Source organism: Brassica oleracea, chromosome C6, assembly GCF_000695525.1.
Source record: "Brassica oleracea var. oleracea cultivar TO1000 chromosome C6, BOL, whole genome shotgun sequence".
NCBI classification, from domain to species: Eukaryota; Viridiplantae; Streptophyta; class Magnoliopsida; order Brassicales; family Brassicaceae; genus Brassica; species Brassica oleracea.
In genome coordinates, this window is record NC_027753.1 from 17,134,104 (window position 1) to 17,140,931 (window position 6,828).

The following is a 6,828-nucleotide window of genomic DNA, read 5'->3' on the forward strand; positions in this document are numbered from 1 at the left end:
AACCTACATATTTTAATGCTTGTCTTTTCGAGTTAAATTAATGAGTTTTCCTTAGGCCTGCCCAATATGGTAAAACCGAACCGTACCGAACCGAACCGAACCGAAATAGACAATATGGCGTGGTTTTGGTATATACCATATAAACTGAATGGATATGATTTTATAAAAACCGTAGGATTTGGATATGGTTTGGTTTATAACCGATTAAACCGAATAAACCGAACAAAACAATCAATAGTAGAAACATGTAAATATGTACATATTTTATAGCGTCACATGAAAATCTATTTGTTATATAAGTTATTCTTTTGTTAATACATTACCATATTTTTAATAGTAATAAAGAATCCTAATTTGAAAAACACTTAAAATATAATTGAAAAAATTCATCGCAACTGAAGCTTCTTATTTTCTTAATCTTCTTCTTTTAATCATTTTGCTTTCCTTTAGCATTGATTAAATTGAAGTGAATGTTATAAATTTGATGGATAATAACTAGAAAAAAAACTTCACAATTTTTTTCTTATTTATAAACGAACAAAGTTTCACTCGAAAAAGCATGACTTTGATGAACACTAAATATGGAAGAGTGGAAAAACTTTTCTTTCGTACTTCTCTTTTGTTTCTTATTTTTATTTTTTGATTTTAATTATAGATTTGATTATTTCATCTGAAGGTATAAGCGTTTTTATTTTTTTTGTTCTTTTATTTGAAAATATAATTTTTTTTTAATAAATGATTGTGATGACAATATGACTCTGAAATTTATATAATATGATCTCAAACTAAATAAATATGTTTTGGTATAAAACCGAATAAACTAAAAACCGATGGTATATAAACCGAACCGAACCGAAGTAAATATGGATTTATAATGGTAGTTATATTTTACTAACCGAAATACTGAAAAACCGAAAAAACCTAACCGAAACCGAACCGATATCCTGATTGAACACCCATAGTTTTCCTTAATCAAATTTAAACTTAATGTCATTAAATAAACCTACTTATTTTAATGTTTGTCTTTTCCAGTTGAATTAATGAGTTTTCCTTAATCAAATTTAAACTTAATGTCATTAAATGAACCTAAAAATACATCATATTTAACGTAGCTTATTACGTACGAGTACGGCGCAATAATAAACTTGAATTTTATTTTTACGAAAACATGAATCAATTGAATTATGTAATATTTAAAATATATTAAGTACAATATTACAAATGCATATAACCTACCTATACTTTAGTTTGAAATGATCATGTTCAAGTTTTATATAGTCAACTTACATCATGCATCGATCGATGTACAATATTCAAACCACCTATAGTTTTCGTTTTCTTTATAGGATGTATCAACCAACCAATCATCCAATTGATTTTCTAAGTTTTATAAAAAAACAAATCAATAAATACAAACTCAAAATCCAATATCTTCTATTAATCAAAACAGAATATCTTCAATGTCGTATCTTTAATGTACCTATTAAATATAGAAACTGTAACCATAATTACACTAATTATAAGAATAGATTTGATTCCAACCAATTGATCTATTACTTCGGTAATTGATTTGCTTGCAGAAGAGGAAACAATAAATTTAAAATATATAAGAATATAAAGATATAGAGATTCCAACCAATTGCCTATATTAGCGTATGATTTCCGCATAATAAGCTTCAAATTGAACATCTTATATATTAAAACAGAAGTCACAACCTTGATTCATGTGTAATTTTAAAAAAAAATGGACCTAATGGACCTATTCTTATAAACTCATATTACATTTAATATCTAATCTTATCATTTAAATTTTGGGCCTATCAAAATATTAATATTATGGACATTTAATAATTATCTTGACGAAAAACAAAGAATATAAATAATTTATTATTAATAAAATTAATAAATTATTTACAATTTGATGACTAATTCATCGCTCTTTTTTATATGTTAAATTTTTCATAGAAGTTTAAAAATCATTTTATTTTCTTTAAACATGTATAACTAATTTATAATCTTTTATGTCATACTAAGTCATAATATAATATTTCTTCATATTTTACATTAATAACCATTGTTTTTATATATCGTCTACAATTCTCTAATTACGTCTATTTGTTCAATTTTTTATATGATATCAAATATTCAACGTAAATAGATGGTTTAAGATGCCAAAAAAATTATTTACTTGGTGAATATAATACATCAAATATTACAAATACATTATTTAGTTAAATAAATAACCAAAAACCGAAAATTCAAATCCGCCCTGGCGCGCGGATCAGAGTCTAGTTACATTTAAAATTGAGAAATACCATGGGATATCATTAAAAAAGTTTTTGTCATAAATGTTTCATTAAAGAGGTAAATATACATTTATACCATCACGTTTAACTAATCCAAACTTTATGGTTTAGAGTTAAGGGGTGGAGATTTGAGATTAAGGTTTAAAATTTTATAAAATTAAAAATTTGAAAATTTGAAAATAAAAATTTGACAAATAGTTTCAAAAAGTATTTCGAATTACAAAAAGAAATTTGAAAAAAAAATTAAAAAAATTTCAAAAAAAAATTGGGCAATTCTCTCAAATAGTCATTTTTAAGTTTTTGTCACAAAATAGTCCACAAGAAAAAATACCAAAATATCCCCTTTTTATTTTGAAATTTTTAATTTTTAATTTTTAATTTTTTTTTAATTTGAAACCGTACCCCTAAAACTTCACCACTTAACTCTAAACCCTATAATTTAGATTAGTTAACCCTAAGGTAAAAATTTATTTTTACCCTTTAATAAAACTAATTTTGGTCATTTTCTTCATTGAAGGCTATTTTTGTGACAAAAACTATCTTAGGGAATTTTTCAAAAAAAAAATATTAAAAAGTTCGGATTTGAAAACATATAATCTAAAACTATATTTTTTAGGGTATTATGGTCTTTTAACTATTAAATGAAACATTTTGGTCATTCTCCTCCTTAGAGCATGATTATTGGGGGTTCTTAGGGTGGAGTTCTTAGCGAAATATAAGAACCTGTCTCTTAACTTTTAACTAAAAAGCTAAGAACCGGCTCTTAAATAAGAGTTTTAAGAGCCGGTTCTTAATTTTTTTAGTTAAAAGTTAAGAGACGGGTTCTTATATTTCGCTAAGAACTCACCCTAAGAACCCTTCAATAATCAGCTCTTAGTATCTATTTTTGTGACAAAAACTTGAAAAAAACTATCTTAGGAAATTTTTCAAAACAAATTATAAAAAAATTCGGATTTGAAAACATATAATCTAAGACTATATTTTTAGGGTATTATGGTCTTTTACCTATTAAATGAAACATTTTGGTCATTCTCCTTCTTATAGTATTTATTTTGTGACAAAAACTTGAAAATTGTCTATTCATGAAAATTTATTTATAAACATATTTCCGATAATGCTACGGATTTGATAGAAAAATGATTTCAGGGCGCTACATTCTCTAAAGCATATATAAAATGTACAACTAATATTCGTTGAAAACCCGAAACCCTTTTTCAAAAAGAAAAAAAAAACTAATAAGGATCGTTTGACAATAAAATAGAGTCATGGTTTTAACATGATATAATATAGTTATGGGTAATAACGTGGGTATAAAAGACTAGAGTACTCGTTTTGTAAACTATTTTGGATTTTATCCTGTCGACAGGTCAATTAAAAATCATAGGCATTTTCAAAAACAAAGACGGGATTATGATTAACGTCTACACGTCCAGTGGTATAAAAACATATTTTTCGAATTGAAACGAACTAACATTATGATTATTTTAAGAATTGCAGTTTTTATGATGCTTTTGCTAATTAAAGCAGTGAGCTGATATATACGACAATAGTACATGTTATATGTTATTGGATTTAGTAATAATGCCAATGGTAAAATAAGATATTTTTGTATTGGTACAACAGAAGATGCTGGTGGTGGGTTTCAATAGACAATGTACGTGATTTGTTGCTATTAAAATTCATCGTCGGTCCAACGGTCGGGTTTTAGGATTTTTGTGGTATATTTACATATTGGATCCGTATTATTCTTTGAATTTGAACAAAAGCAACACACTTGTAGGACCATTGCTTGAATTTTCATTGTCGTGAGTCTTTTAAAAAAACATTATCGTGAATCTTCTTCCTATATACGCCAACAAATAGCTATAATTAAGATTATGTATTAGATTAACCAACAATGCTGTTGCTATGTAGAATTCGATGACACGTTAGTGTTTAATCGGAATTCAACACGTAATGGATATATAGACAAATTCGATGGTGAATTATTTGAAAAACGTTTATTGAATAGATCAAAAGACGTTTACAAAAAAATTAAGCGAAGATCTTATGCGGTAAAACAAGGTGAATAATGAAAATTCTAATCTTGTAATATGAAAAGTGTAGAAGTTTGTGAATATCTTTTCTCGGTCTTCGACCTCTTTATAGTCGATCCTCTTTTCTTTTCTTCAAATCAGTGTAACTTCATACCACCTTTTGGATTAAAATGTGCAGATTTCAGTTAACTCATGGGTCTTATCGAACGATGTAATCTATCTCTATAACAATATGTCAAAAAAATATCTCGATTTATTTTTACTAACATGAGATATTATGGGTATAGGTAAGGGCTTATACTAATTCACAAAGGAAAGTTTATCTCATAGAAAGATCTTATCTACGAATATTCAAATGAACTGTAAGCGATGAATTCATATTCATGTGATCACATGATAGAGTGCAGTGAGGTGCTTTCGCAACCCATAACTCGTATGCCATTATACTACTATCACTTGTTTTTTTTTAGAAAAAACATTTAAGATAGATTCCACGATTACAGAGAATATGAAATCGGTAAATAGAAACTTATAACGTCGGGAGATATTTCTAGGTTATAAAAGCGGTTGTAAAGACAATTTTCTAAGAAAACTTTAGTTCATCTATATTGTCATGTTCTATATGACGGTGAATGCTTTTTGACGACTTCTTTATGTATTTATACTACTTCTGTTTTCATATTACAATTTCAAATGTGTTAAGATTATTTTAATTGTCTATTAAACCGTAAACCTGACCATGTATTCTATTTGTATTGAAACAAAAGACTTGGCAAGCAAAGCAAAAAAATGGTAAAAGATGGATAGGGTTTTGAATATAGGTCTTCTTCATACACTACTTTTTTATTTTTACTTTTAGGTATCATAACTTCACAACCACCAGTTTATGAATAATGTACAGTGTAACTTAGACGCAAACCAAGGACACACGTAAGAAAATGTCAATATTATTAAATATCGCTTAGACGAAAAGAGAGAAGAAATATATTGCCTCAGTTTTGTTAAAATATTAAATTAAAGTGTTGTGCCTTACACATTTATCTTTTATAGTTTTCTACAGAAATCTATATACATAGAAAACTTAAATACCGAAGACTCTCTCTTCTCTCTCCATATCCTTGAGAGAGAGCGTCAATGGCTTTTTTTTTTTTTTGTGTAAAATGTTAAAATTTATACCATTTTCGGTTTTTTAAAAGATTACAATGTTTCAAGCAACTTATTCCAAGAAAAGAGAAAGAAACAACAACCCAATACAAGCATGAACCCTTCAGGGGGGCTAATATAAGAGAAATAGAACTGGAGAAGAGAGGCAGGAACGACAGGTGTGGCTGGAAAGGACAAGAGTCGGTCGCGAAGTAACCGGTCAATGCTGTACTTGAGACCTTCGGCTGAAGTAGATATACCCGTAAAAATCTTTGCATTTCTCTCCTTCCACAAGAGATAGATGGATGCTTGGTAGATAATCTTGAGAATGGTTACCGCATGGGCGGTTGTTTGTTGCTGGTTGCTAAGAATCTATGCAGCCGCAAAGTTCAAATCCATCAGAGGGAATGATCGGATTTGAGAAGCAAAGTAAAGCCAAATAGAGGAGGAGTAGGTACACTCAAAAAATAGATGGTGATGAGTTTCAATACCAGTAGAACAGAGAACACAAGTCTCTGATACCTCCATTCCCCAACGACGCATTCGATCCTTTGTAGGAAGGCGCCTTAGGAGGGCTAGCCAAAACATAAACGAATATCTCGGAATGTACTCCCTGAACCAAACAACTTTAGACCAGAAAACAGGTGCAGCTCGCTGTCTGATATGTTCCCAAATAACTCGCGTTGAGAACTTATTCCCATAAGAGCCATCTGATTTTATCCAGAGATATTTGTCTGGCTCATCTGATGCAGCAGGGGGCTGAATGGTAGTCAGAATGATTTTCATCTGCTGTAGAGCGTCTGACCGTGCCCCAGGCAGATACCATTCCCCGTCTCTTACTGCCTCACATACATGAGCGTCCTCCCTGATCCTCATTGTGCTTCTACCGCCATGTCCAACCAGATCAATTAAGGGGCCAAGAGGGGTCCATGAATCATACCAGAAGGAGGCTGTTTCACCATTTCCTAGCACACATCGAAGCAAGTTAGTGAGCTGAGGCTTTAGTTGAATCATGCTTCTTATTGCAGGGGAAAGGCGAGGAGTGTCAGCCATAACCCAGAAACTGCTCATGTGGAAGACATTGTTTTTAACCCATCCAACCCAAAGGGAATTGTTGTTGGATAGATAGTTCCATGTTCGCTTCAGTCTGAACACCTCTTGATATTCCTCCAGCAAGCGAATACCTAGACCACCTTCAGCCTTCGGCCTGCATAGGTCTGACCAGGAAACACGAGCTCCGCTCGCTGAGGTTGTAGTGTTGTTCCACAGGAAAGCAGCGCAGAGGGAATCGATCTTTGCATAGAAGCTTTTGGGCAGGACAAAGACCGAGCTCCAGAAGTTGA